The sequence below is a fragment of the Balaenoptera ricei genome, chromosome 2 (assembly GCF_028023285.1).
Source record: "Balaenoptera ricei isolate mBalRic1 chromosome 2, mBalRic1.hap2, whole genome shotgun sequence".
NCBI classification, from domain to species: Eukaryota; Metazoa; Chordata; class Mammalia; order Artiodactyla; family Balaenopteridae; genus Balaenoptera; species Balaenoptera ricei.
The window spans coordinates 31,154,493-31,168,146 of NC_082640.1; the positions used below are offsets into that span (position 1 = coordinate 31,154,493).

A 13,654-nucleotide genomic window follows, 5' to 3' on the forward strand; every position below is an offset into this window, starting at 1 on the left:
GTTGGTGAGGATGTGGAGAAATGGGAACCCTAGTACACTGGTGAGAATGTAAATTAGGGCAGGCACTATGGAAAACAGTATGGAGGTTCCTCAAAAAACTAAAAATAGAACTGCCATATGATCAAGCAGTTCTACTTCTGGGTATATATTCGAAGAAAACAAAAACACTAATTCGTAAAGATACATGCACCCCAGTGTTCATAGCAGCATTATTTACAATAACCAAGATATGAAAGCAACCTAAGTGTTCATCAACAGATGAATGGATAAAGAAGATGTGGTACATATATATGTAATGGAATATTACTCAGCCATATAGAAGAATAAAATAAGGTCATTTTCAGCAACATGGGTGGACCTAGAGGGTATTATGCTTATTAGACAGAAAAAGACAATGTATGTTATCATGGATATGCAGAATCTAAAAAAAAAGAAACAGACTCACAGATATAGAGAACAAACTAGTAGTTACCAGTGGGGAGAGGGAAGGGGGGAGGTTCAGGATAGGGGAAGGGGATTAAGAGATACAAACTACTATTTATAAAATAAATAAGCTACAGGGATATATTATATAGGACAGGGGAATATAGCCAATATTTATTTATTTATTTATTTATTTATTTTTGGCTGTGTTGGGTCTTCGTTTCTGTGCGAGGGCTTTCTCTAGTTGCAGCAAGCGGGGGCCACTCTTCATCGCGGTGCGCGGGCCTCTCACTATCGCGGCCTCTCTTGTTGCGGAGCACAGGCTCCAGACGCGCAGGCTCAGCAGCCGTGGCTCACAGGCCCGGTTGCTCCACGGCATGTGGGATCTTCCCAGACCAGAGCTCGAACCCATGTCCCCTGCATTGGCAGGCGGATTCTCAACCACTGCGCCACCAGGGAAGCCCGCCAATATTTTATAGTAACTATAAAAGGAGTATAATCTATAAAAACTTGTATCACTATGTTGTATACCTGAAACTAATATTATAAATCAACTATACTTCAGTAAAAAAGTTTTTTTAAACAATATGTTGTACACCTAAAACTAAAAAAAAAAAAAAAAAATCAAATGGTGAAAGTATGTTGAAAGCAAGGAATCTAGTTAAGAGATCATCTAAGGGCAAGCAGCTAAGTGTTTCAAATAGGGAGGGGATTGAATAGGAAGTAAACTTGGAACAAGGGTGCCAAGGCAATGCAGTGAGGGAAAGAGTAGTCTTAACCGATGGTACTGGGACAACTGATCAACATCATGGAAAGTAATGAATTTTGACTCCTACTTCACACCAAGAACAAAAATTAACCTAAGATGGATCATAGACCTAAATGTAAGTGCTAAAACTGTAAAACTCTTAGAAGAAAACACAGGAATAAATCTTTATGACCTTGGGTTAGGCAGTGGTTTCTTAGATATGATCTTGAAAATAAAAGCAACAGAAGAGAAAACAGGTAAAATTGGACCACATCAAAATTTAAAACTTTTGTGTTTCAAAGGAAACCAAGAAACTCTCAACAAGGAAGTGAAAGGATAACCCACAGAATGAGAAAGTATTTGCAAGTTACATATCTGATAAGGGACTTGTATCCAGAATATAGAAATTCAGTAGTAAAAAGACAAGTAATTCAGTTTTTAAAATGGACTGAAGATTTGAAAAACATTTCTCCAAAGAAGATACAGAACTATTTATGAAAAGATGCTCAACAGTACTGACCATCAGGGAAATATATGTCAAAAATGACAGTGAGATAACCCTGTCACACCCTCTAGAATGGCTGTAATCACAAAAGCAGGCAATAGTAAGTGTTGATGAGGATGTGGATGTTGGCTGGTGGAGCCAACTGTGGTACTAAGTAAGGTATTCCTCAAAAGGTAAACATATGTAGAATTACCACATGGCCCAGCAATTCCACTCCTAGGCATATACCCAAGAGAAGTGGAGACAAATACCGACATAATAACTTATTAAACATGGTTGTTCATAGCATCACGACTCATGATAGCCTGAAAGTGTAAAGAACCCACATGCCCATTAACTGATGAATGATGAATAAGCAAAATGTGGTATATCCATATAATGGAATATTGTTCAACAGTGAAAAGAAATGAAGTACCGATACATGCCGTGACATGGATGAACCTTGAAAACGTTACCCTAACTCGAAGAAGCCAGTCACGAAGGACCATTATTGTATAATTCCATTTATATGAAATGGTCAGAACAGGTGAATAGACAGAAAGATTAGTGGTTTTTAGGATGGGGGAATTCAGGGATGATGGCTAAAGGGTAGGGAATTTCATTTTAGGGTGATGAAAATTTTATGCAATTGATTGTGATGATGGTTGCACAACTCCGAACATACAAAAAACATAGAATTGTACATTTTGAAGAGTGAATTTACGGTAGGTGATTTACATGTCAATAAAGCTATTCTAAGAAAAGGGGCCAGGGAGGGGGAATCCTACGTATCTCTTGAGTAGCGCCAGGCTAGTGTATGGTGGGTAGAAGGTAAGCATTTACACTGAGGTAAGCATGTAAGCTAAGCTAGGCTTGTTTTATCTGGTTGAAGGCCATTGTGTACATTTATAGAGTGTATTATGAATGTTTCAAATCCTTTATTTTATTTAATTCTCTGTGAAATAGGTGTTAATAACCACATGGAATAAACTGAGTCTCAGAAAGGTCTAGTGAAATGTCCCAAAGAGGTACATCTTGAACACAGGTCTCTGGACTCATCATATAATGCTCTTTTCACTTACATGTAAAATTTAATTTTAAATATTAGAAATACTTATGGAATATAATATCTGAAATTCAGAACTCATAATTCTACCACATAAACTACATATATATGTAATAAAATTAATAAAAAGTAGTAACCTTGGTAAGGAAGGAGCCAAAATTTTGGCTTTTTATTTGTTTTTTTTCTTTTTTTTTTTTTAAGTTTAGAACATTGGTGGTGAGGTCAGTTTTGTGGAGAAAATGACAGTTTGGGCAATTGGAGGTGTCCTTTAAGAAGCTGGAAATAGGAAAGTGGAATAAGAATTAGAAATGAAAGCTATAATTTTGGAAACAGAGCCACAAGAGCGAGTAACCAACGGGCTGATAAAGGGCTCAGAGGTAAAAAAGAACCAGTCTAACAGTTGTAGACATTTAAACAACATTTTGAGAACTACCAAGGTACAGTGGAAAAACTGTAGGGGTCTTGTGACTTCTGAACTAGTTTGGGCTTACCACTTACTGATTTTGAACAGGCCTTTCAGATCTCTTGGGACCTCATAGAATTAAAGTGTTACCAGAGTTGATAAAATCCTAATCTCTCTAAGTCCACAGAGAAGTCCTACATAAGGTCTAGTTGGCAGGTAGTGGAGTGACACATAGGATTCCAGGCCTTCTGAATTCATTTGTAGAAAGGAAGTTGAACAAATGATTGCCGAGGAACCATTTGAAAAATTGGATCCATCCATTTAAAAAAATTTTGATCCCCGTGTTCACTGTGAAAACACATGACTAGAACAATTTTCATAGAATGTTGAGGGTAGATTGGAAGAAGAAGGGGAGAGGAGTCAAACTACAAAAACTATAGGAGTAAAACTGTATAAGGTGAGAAAAGTTAGAATTAAGTTAGTTGGTTGTAGAAATTTGGCATGAAAAACAGGAGAAAAAAAAGAAGGCAGCGGGGAGAATCTTTAAGTAGAGAATTGGGCATATTTGAAGGAAGCAGAAGAATCTTTGGAGGAGAGGTTATTCATATTATGCAGTTATATTTCTGCAAGTGAATCAACAGTCAACCTTCAGGAATTTTTTCCCCTTTTTAAAAAATCTTTTAAGGAATCAAGAAATACTATAACAGATAAGTGGGCAAACCTTTTCTGTAAAAGGTCAGATAGTAAATATTTTCAGCTTTGTTGGCCATATGTTCCCTGTTGCAAGTACTCAGTGCAAAAGCAGTTACAATGAAATGTAAAGGAATGGGCATGGCTAGTGTCCAGTGAAACTGGGCAAATAACTTGAACAGATTCCAGGCCTCTTGTTTATCATAAACTCAGTTTCACTACCAGGCAAAGGTAGATATACATATTATTGTTGCTTATGGCTGCCTGTGATGTCGAAAGGACAAAATATGAAAATAAAATTCTTCGATGCATTTAATTCCATCCAAAAGCTATAATCGTGTGTGTGTGCACATATCAATGAGATCATATTATACTGCTTTAAACCACTTCTCCCATCACCATAATAAAAACCATTATCTTGGACATTTTCTCATGTAAACATATAAAAATCAACTATATTTTGACATACCTAAAATTTTTTTATGGTAAAGCTATATGAGAAAAATGGATTATTTTCCATTTCGTTTGAAAATCCCTCTGAAAAGCACCATGTTAGTCTTTTGTAAATCCAGTACAGAGCATATGATTGCCTCAGAATAATAATAATTCTACTACTGTCAATTTTGATTACTGGAAACAGTGTTAAAAATTTTTTACAAATGCTCACCCTATTCCTCTCTCCTTTTAAAGAAATGGTTTTACTCTATGTAGACCATATAGCTATTATATAATTTAACCTTTCTCCCTTTAATCCGCATTTAATCCTGTAAGTAGGTGTATATTTAATGCTTATCACCAGTCCTTTCCATGTGCCTCTTGTCATTTTGATTGTCAGAAAGTTATTTTCTATTAGGAAAGGATCATGAAAAACAATATTCCCTGTGTTTTTCTTATATGTTTACTAGCTTTTCTGTGCCCTTTTATACTTGAAGATTAGCTTTACTGGATATAAAATCCATGGCTCATTGTTTCCCTTGAGTATCTTAACTATGTTATTTTTGGCATAATGTGTTGCTACCCAAGTGTGATGATAATCTAATTTATATTTCTTTTTAAATTATAGCTCTTTTTGCCTAGATGCCAAAAAATCTTCTTAAAATCTAGTCATTTTATTTGAATTTATTTTGGCATTTCCTCTGAATAGATATTCTCAGGTATCTACAGTGATTTGTCTCCTTTGAGTATACAGTTTCGATTACATATATAAATATATGGAAGGATATATAAAATACATGTATCAGGAAAGTTCTTTATTTAATTTTAGTTTTATGGGGTTTTTTTCTCCTATTTCAGTTTAGTCTTTAGGTATTCCTATTATTCGTATGTTGTATCTCTTTTGCCTGTCTTCATTATTTGTAATTTTCTCTCAAATCCTTTTAAAAAAATCTCCTGAATCATTTCTTTTTTGTTTTATAAAAGATTTTTCCTTTTTACTTTCTGTTTCTTTCAGGATATTATGTTTATTTGTGTTCCTATCTAAAATGGCTTTTTAAAATTTCTAATTAACTCTTGAATTCTGTCAGCCTCATTTCTGAATTCTTAAAATTCTTTTTTTTTATTTTCTGAGTTTTTGAATTTTATTTTATTTTTTATACAGAAGGTTCTTATTAGTTATGTGTTTTATACATATTAGTGTATACATGTCAATCCCCATCTCCCAATTCATCCCACCACCACTCCCACCACTTTCCCCCCTTGGTGTCCGTATGTTTGTTCTCTACATCTGTGTCTCTATTTCTGCCCTGCAAACCAGTTTATCTGTACCATTTTTTTAGGTTCCACATATATGCGTTAATATACGATATTTGTTTTTCTCTTTCTGACTTACTTCACTCTGTATGACAGTCTCTAGATCCATCCACGTCTCTACAAATGACCCAATTTCATTCCTTTTTATGGCTGAGTAATATTCCATTGTATATATGTACCACATCTTCTTTATCCATTTGTCTGTTAATGGGCATTTAGGTTGTTTCCATGACCTGGCTATTGTAAATAGTGCTGCAGTGAACATTGGGGTGCATGTGTCTTTTTGAATTATGGTTTTCTCTGGGTATATGCCCAGTAGTGGGATGGCTGGGTCATATGGTAATTAAATTTTTGGTTTTTTAAGGAACCTCCATACTGTTCTCCATAGTGGCTGTATCAATTTACATTCCCACCAACAGTGCAAGAGGGTTCCCTTTTCTCCACACCCTCTCCAGCATTTGTTGTTTGTAGATTTTCTGATGATGCCCATTGTAACTGGTGTGGGGTGATACCTCATTGTAGTTTGGATTTGCATTTCTTAATAATAGTGATGTTGAGCAGCTTTTCATGTGCTTCTTGGCCATCTGTATGTCTTCTTTGGAGAAATGTCTATTTAGGTCTTCTCCCCATTTCTTGATTGGGTCGTTTGTTTTTTTAATATTGAGCTGCATGAGCTGTTTATATATTTTGGAGGTTAATCCTTTGTCATTTGTCCGTTGATTTGTTTGCAAATATTTTCTCCCATTCTGAAGGTTGTCTTTTCATCTTGTTTGTAGTTTCCCTTGCTTTGCTAAAGCTTTGAAGTTTCATTAGGTCCCATTTGTTTATTTTTGTTTTTATTTCCATTACTCTAGGAGGTGGATCAAAAAAGATCTTGCTGTGATTTATGTCAAAGAGTGTTCTTCCTATGTTTTCCTCTAAGAGTTTTACAGTATCCAGTCTTACATTTAGTTTATTTTTGTATATGGTGTTAAGGAGTGTTCTAATTTCATTCTTTTACATGTAGCTGTCCAGTTTTCCCAGCACCACTTATTGAAGAGACTGTCTTTTCTCCATTGTATATCCTTGCCTCCTTTGTCATAGATTAGTTGACCATAGGTGCATGGGTTTATCTCTGGGCTTTCTATCCTGTTCCACTGATTTCTGTTTTTTTGCCAGTACCATGTTGTCTTGATTACTGTAGCTTTGCAGTATAGTCTGAAGTCAGGGAGTCTGATACCTCCAGCTCCATTTTTTTCCCTCAAGACTTCTTTGGCTATTCGGGGTCTTTGTGTCTCCATGCAGACTTTAAGATTTTTTGTTCTAGTTCTGTAAAGAATGCCACTGGTAATTTGATAGGGATTGCATTGAATTTGTAGATTGCTTTGGGTAGTATAGTCATTTTCACAATATTGATTCTTCCAATCCAAGAACAAAGTGTATCTCTCCATTTGTTTGTGTCATCTTTAATTTCTTTCATCAGTGTGTTAACAGTTTTCTGAGTACAGGTCTTTTACCTCCTTAGGTAGGTTTATTCCTAGGTATTTTATTCTTTTTGTTGCAATGGTGAATGGGATTGTTTCCTTAATTTCTCTTTCTGATCTTTTGTTGTTAGTGTACAGGAATGCAAGAGATTTCTGTGCATTAATTTTGTATCCTGCAACTTTACCAAATTCATTGATTAGTTCTAGTAGTTTTCTGGTGGCATCTTTAGGATTCTCTGTGTATAGTATCATGTCATCTGCAAACAGTGACAGTTTTACTTCTTCTTTTCCAATTTGTATTGCTTTTATTTCTTTTTCTTCTCTGATTACCATGGCTAGATCTTCCAAAACTATATTGAATAATAGTGGTGAGAGTGGACATCCTTGTCTTGTTCCTGATCTTAGAGGAACTGATTTCAGTTTTTCATCATTGAGCATGATGTTTGCTGTGAGTTTGTCGTATATGGCCTTATCATGTTGAGGTAGGTTCCCTCTATACCCACTTTCTGGAGAATTTTTATCAGAAATGGGTGTTGAATTTTGTCAAAAGCTTTTTCTGCATCTATTGAGATGATCATATGGTTTTTATTCTTCAATTTGTTAATATGGTGTATCACATTGATTGATTTGCATATATTGAAGAATCCTTGCATCCCTGGGAAAAATCCACCTTGATCATGGTGTATGATCCTGTTTGCTAGTATTTTGTTGAGGATTTTTGCATTTATATTCATCAGTGATATTTGTCTATAATTTTCTTTTTTTTGTGGTATCTTTGTCTGGTTTTGGTATCAGGGTGATGGTGGCCTCATAGAATGAGTTTGGGAGTGTTCCTTCCTCTGCAATTTTTTGGAAGAGTTTGAGAAGAATGGATGTTAGCTCTTCTCTGAATGTTTGATAGAATTCATCTGTGAAGCCATCTGGTCCTGGACTTTTGTTTGTTGGAAGATTTTTAATCACAGTTTCAATTTCATTACTTGTGATTGGTCTGTTCATATTTTCTATTTCTTCCTGGTTCAGTCTTGGAAGGTTATACCTTTCTAAGAATTTGTTCATTCCTTCCAGGTTGTCCATTTTATTGGCATAGAGTTGCTTGTAGTAGTCTCTTAGGATGCTTTGTATTTCTGTGGTGTCTGTTGTAACTTCTCCTTTTTCATTTCTAATTTTATTGATTTGAGTCCTCTCCCTCTTTTTCTTGATGAGTCTGGCTAAAGGTTTATCAATTCTTTTATCCTCTCAAAGAACCAGCTTTTAGTTTTATTGATCTTTGCTCTTGTTTTCTTTGTTTCTATTTCATTTATTTCTGCTCTGATCTTTATGATTTCTTTCCTTCTGCTAACTTTTGGTTTTGTTTGTTCTTCTTTCTCTAGTTCCTTTAAGTGTAAGGTTAGGTTGTTTATTTGAGATTTTCCTTGTTTCTTGAGGTAGGCTTGTATAGCTATAAACTTCCCTCTTAGAACTGCTTTTGCTGCATCCCGTAAGTTTTGGATCGTCGTGTTTTCATTGTGATTTGTCTCTAGGTATTTTTTGATTTTCTCTTTGATTTCTTCAGTGATCTCTTAGTTATTTAATAACGTATTATTTAGCTTCCATGTGTTTGTGTTTTTTATGGTTTTTTCCCTGTAATTCATTTCTAATCTCACAGCGTTGTGGTCAGAAAAGATGCTTGATATGATTTCAGTTCTCTTAAATTTACTGAGACTTGATTTGTGACCCAAGATGTGATCTATCCTGGAGAATGTTCCATGCGCACTTGAGAAGAAAGTGTAATCTGCTGTTTTTGGATGGAATGTCCTACAAATATCAGTTAAATCTATTTGGTCTACTGTGTCATTTAAAGCTTCTGTTTCCTTATTTATTTTCATTTTGGATGATCTGTCCATTGGTGTAAGTGAGGTGTTAAAGTCCCCCACTATTCTTGTGTTACTGTCGATTTCCTCTTTTATAGCTGTTAGCAGTTGCCTTATGTATTGAGGTGCTCCTATGTTGGGTGCATATATATTTACAATGATTATATCTTCTTCTTGGATTGATCCCCTGATCACTATGTAGTGTCCTTCCTTGTCTCTTGTAACATTCTTTATTTTAAAGTCTATTTTATCTGATATGAGTGTGCTACTCCAACTTTCTTTTGATTTCCATTTGCATGGAATATCTTTTTCCATCCCCCTCACTTTCAGTTTGTATGTGTCCCTAGGTCTCAAGTGGGTGTTTTGTAGATAGCATATATATGGGTCTTGTTTTTGTATCCATTCAGTAAGCCTGTGTCTTTTGGTTGGAGCATTTAATCCATTCACATTTAAGGTAATTATCAGTATGTATGTTCCTATTACCATTTTCTTAATTGTTACCTGTTTGTTTGTTTTTTTTTTTGTTTTTTGTTTTTTTTAAATTTATTATGTATTTATTTATTTATTTTTGGGTGTGTTGGGTCTTCGTTTATGTGCGAGGGCCTTCCCCAGTTGCGGCAAGCGGGGGCCACTCTTCATCGCGGTGCGCGGGGCCTCTCACTGTCGCGGCCTCTCTTGTTGCGGAGCACAGGCTCCAGACGCGCAGGCTCAGTAGTTGTGGCTCACGGGCCCAGTTGCTCCACGGCATGCGGGATTTTCCCAGACCAGGGCTCGAACCCGTGTCCCCTGCATTGGCAGGCAGATTCTCAAGCACTGCGCCACCAGGGAAGCCCCTACCTGTTTGTTTTTGTAGGTCCTTTTTTTCTCTTGTTTTTCCCACTTCGAGAATTTCCTTTAGCATTTGTTGTAGGCCTGGTTTGGTGGTGCTGAATTCTCTTAGCATTTGCTTGTCTGTAAAGATTTTGATTTCTCCTTGCCAGGTAGAGTAATCTTGGTTGTAGGTTCTTCCCTTTCATCACTTTAAATATATCGTGGCACTCCCTTCTGGCGTGTAGAGTTTCTGCTGAGAAATCAGCTGTTAACCTTATGGGAGTTCCCATGTATGTTGTCATTTTTCCCTTGTTGCTTTCATTGATTTTTCTTTGTCTTTAATTTTTGTCAGTTTGATTACTATGGCTCGGTGTGTGTCTCCTTGGGTTTATCTTGTATGGGACTCTTCTGTGCTTCCTGGACTTGGGTGGCTATTTCTTTTCCCATGTTAGGGCAGTTTTCGACTATAATCACTTCAAATGTTTTCTCGGGTACTTTCTCTCTCTTCTCCTTCTGGGACCCCTGTAATGTGAATGTTGTTGCGTTTAATGTCCCAGAGGTCTCTTAGGCTGTCTTCATTTCTTTTCATTCTTTTTTCTTTTTTCTGTTCCGCAGCAGTGAGTTCTACCATTCTGTCTTCCAGGTCACTTATCTGTTCTTCTGCCTCAGTTATTCTGCTATTGATTACTTCTAGTGTATTTTTCATTTCAGTTATTGTATTGTTCATCTCTGTTTGTTTGTTCTTTAATTCTTCTAGGTCTTTGTTAAACATTTCTTGCATCTTCGTTCTTTTTCTGAGGTCCTGGATCATCTTCACTATCATTATTCTGAATTCTTTTTCTGGAAGGTTGCCCATCTCCACTTCATTTAGTTGTTTTTATGGTGTTTTATCTTGTTCCTTCATCTGGTACAAAGTCCTCTGCCTTTTCATTTTGTCTATCTTTCTGTGATTGTCTAAAATTCTTATTTATATTCTTTCATGTCTTGTATATTTTTGTAATGCCTTTTCACTTGTTTTATAATAGTAACAGTTTTGAGCCTTTATTTTTCTTTTTTTGAGTACTCTTTTCAGCATGCTTTCATTTTCTGTAGGGGTATTCTGCTACTCATTGTGTTCTATAGTAATTTTCTAAGGGATTTGATCATAATCCCTTTTTTGCTCAATTTTATGGGAAATTAGCTTTCTTGAGCTTCTAGAAATTGGCTTAGTTTTCTTGTGTGTGTGCATGCACTAAAGAAACATAACTGCTGCTGTCTGACATTTCCTAGGCCCATGCCTTTTGTACCCTTTCATCTTTTGCTGTTCCTGTCCCTCTCGAGTCTGAATCCACTGGCAGGTCCGTGTTGAGAATTCCTAGGGGTTACACTGCTCTAGCCCATTCACGCCCTACTGCAGGCTCCTTGTTCTCACTGACAACTGGAGAGGCAAAATCCCTCCCAGTTTCAGCTGTTGTTCTCAAATTGCCCTGCCGTTCTTTCCAGTAAATACCTGTTAGTTATTTGTGGGGTTCTTCAGGTCTTAGGTGTGTCAGATGCCTTGTGGCTTTCTTCCCAAGTAGGTTTTGGGAACACACAAGTCCCATAGGTGTTGCTCATCCCCACCTGCTTCCTCAGGGGGGTACATTGGTTACCTGTGGGGTTTTTTTTTTTGCTGTATATACGGTTTTTGGTTTGCTGTATAGTTGCCCTGCTTGTTTTTATTTGGAAATGCAAGAAATTCCAAATCCATGCTACTACTCTGGCTGCTAATGAGGTTTTAGTGCTCAAATTAGTGTGAGTTTTAAAAGACAACTCTATAAAGGGAAATTGAGTTAAAATTAAATTGAATAATTAGTCAGATACTTGTTTTAGTGCCCTAACATTGATGAGCCACTTTGTGTTAGGTCCTTGCAGGGTTGTACTCAGCTGGGATGTGTAGAAGAATATGTAAACCCCTCCCAAATGAACCTCTGATACCCAGGCTACTTACAGTGCTGTGTGTTAAGTAGCAGAAGTGTGTCTATGTGATCGGAGAGCCTACAGGATGGGGCACTTGTGCCTGTGAAAAGCTAGGTTGGTTTTATGAAGGAGATGACGTTGAAACTGGATGTTGAAGGGTGAGGTGCTAAAGGAATCCTAGGCAGAGAAGAAATGTGAAAGCTTGGAACTTGATGATGCATGGCATGCTTAAGCGGGGGTCATTAGTTAAGTGTGTTTAGGGTAAAGACTGGGGTGCTGGGAAGCAAGCTGGCATTGCATTTCAGGATATTGCATGTTAAGGAACTTGGACCTGTGGGCAATAGAATGACAGAATTGGGTTTGTTTTAGAATAATAATCCTTTGAACATGATGGAGGGTAAATTGTAGTGCAGTGGACGTAAGAAATCTATTGAAAAGGCCAAAAATAGGACCGTGGTGGAGATCTAAGGCTAAAAAGGTTTCAGAGAGAAACCTTCCCTAAGAGGGAAGGGAAAGTGGGGGATAGTCGAACCTTTTATAGTTTTTGATGATCACCCTGGTCTGATATTCACAAAGCTTTTAAGGCTAAGGTTCTCAGCCCTGACTGCCCATTAGAATCACTTAGGAGATTTTTTTTTTTTAAATGCCTGCTATCTGCCCTCCTCCAGTTTTATTTAATTGTTGTGGGGTTGGGAGTTTGGCAGTCATCAAGCAGTTTTGAGACTGATCCCAAATGATTTTCATCTGCAGCTAGGGTTGGGACTCACAGACTTCCTGGGTAGTCATTAAATGAACTGCAGCCAGCGCTGATCCAGCAGGATGACATGCCCCACAGAGTGCTGGCGCTGCATGGAAGCAGTATGCTTCGCCTGGGTTTGATGCCTGGCTCATGCAGCCAGGACTGTACTTACTTGTTCACAAGCAAATCTTAGGAGGTATCTACTGACCTCCGTCTTCCGTATTGAAAAGTCCTGATGTTTTTGGCATTCCTTTAATATTTTTGTGTTATGTTTTTAATTTTTAAATAAAAGAATTATCAAGCAAGATATAAATGCACAGTATAAAAGTATCCAGAGTAAAAGATTAGTGCTAACCTTCTCCAAGGACGGAAAAAAAGTCAAAGAATAACACACCCCTCCCCAAACTGCCCTGGAGGTAACCCTTGGGTGTTTTAGGTTTTTTCCAGTATTTGCAGTTACAATCTGCAGTGAATAACTATGTACATATGTATTTTCTTATTTTTGGAGCTGTATATGTAATCTTCAGGGTACATTCCTAGAAACTGGTTCACTCTGTTGAAAGATAAAGTGCTTTTGAGGACTTCCCTGGTGGCCCAGTGGTTAAGAATCTGCCTTCCAATGCAGGGGACGCGGGTTTGATCCCTGGTCTGGGAACTAAGATCCCACATGCTGTGCTGCAACTACTTGAGCCCCTGTGCCACAACTAGAGAGCCCATGTGCTGCAACAATGGAGCCCATGTGCTCTGGAGCCCGCGTGCCACAACTAAGACCTGACGCAGCCAAAAATATAAATAAATAAATGCGTACATACATAAATGCTTTTGTAATTTTGTTAGGATTGCTAAATTCCTCTCCTAAAGAATTGTGGCAGTTTGCATGCCCATTAGCAGTGGTGCCTATTTTTCTACAGCCTCCTCAACAAAATGTGTTGTTATACTTTAATTTTTACCATTCTCTGTGTGGTTTTAATTTGTGTTTCTTATGAGTTTTAACATTTCATATCTTTTGTAAATTGCTTCATTGGGGTTTTTTTTGTTTGTTTTTGGGTTTTTTTTTGCTCTTTTTTCAGTGGTTTTTAATATCAGTGTTTTCAAAGTATGGGCTGAGGACCCCAAAAGATCTCTGAAGTCTATTTATGCTTAGGACAAACTATTTTCATAACAGCACAAAAATGTTATTTGTTTTTTTCACTGTGTTGATAGTTGTAGTGAAGGTACAGAAGCAGTGGTATGAGGTAAAACTGGCCTCAGAGCCCCAAACCATCCTAATAGTTCCTGGGCTTACTCACAG

At 37.0% G+C, this 13,654-nt stretch overlaps 1 protein-coding gene across 6 annotated transcripts in view; it reads left to right on the plus strand.

Annotated features, from left to right (window-relative positions):
• TJP1 (tight junction protein 1) overlaps positions 1-13,654 on the plus strand; it is a 114,417-nt gene that overhangs the window by 32,571 nt on the left and 68,192 nt on the right. The gene's annotated exons all lie outside the window — the stretch shown is intronic.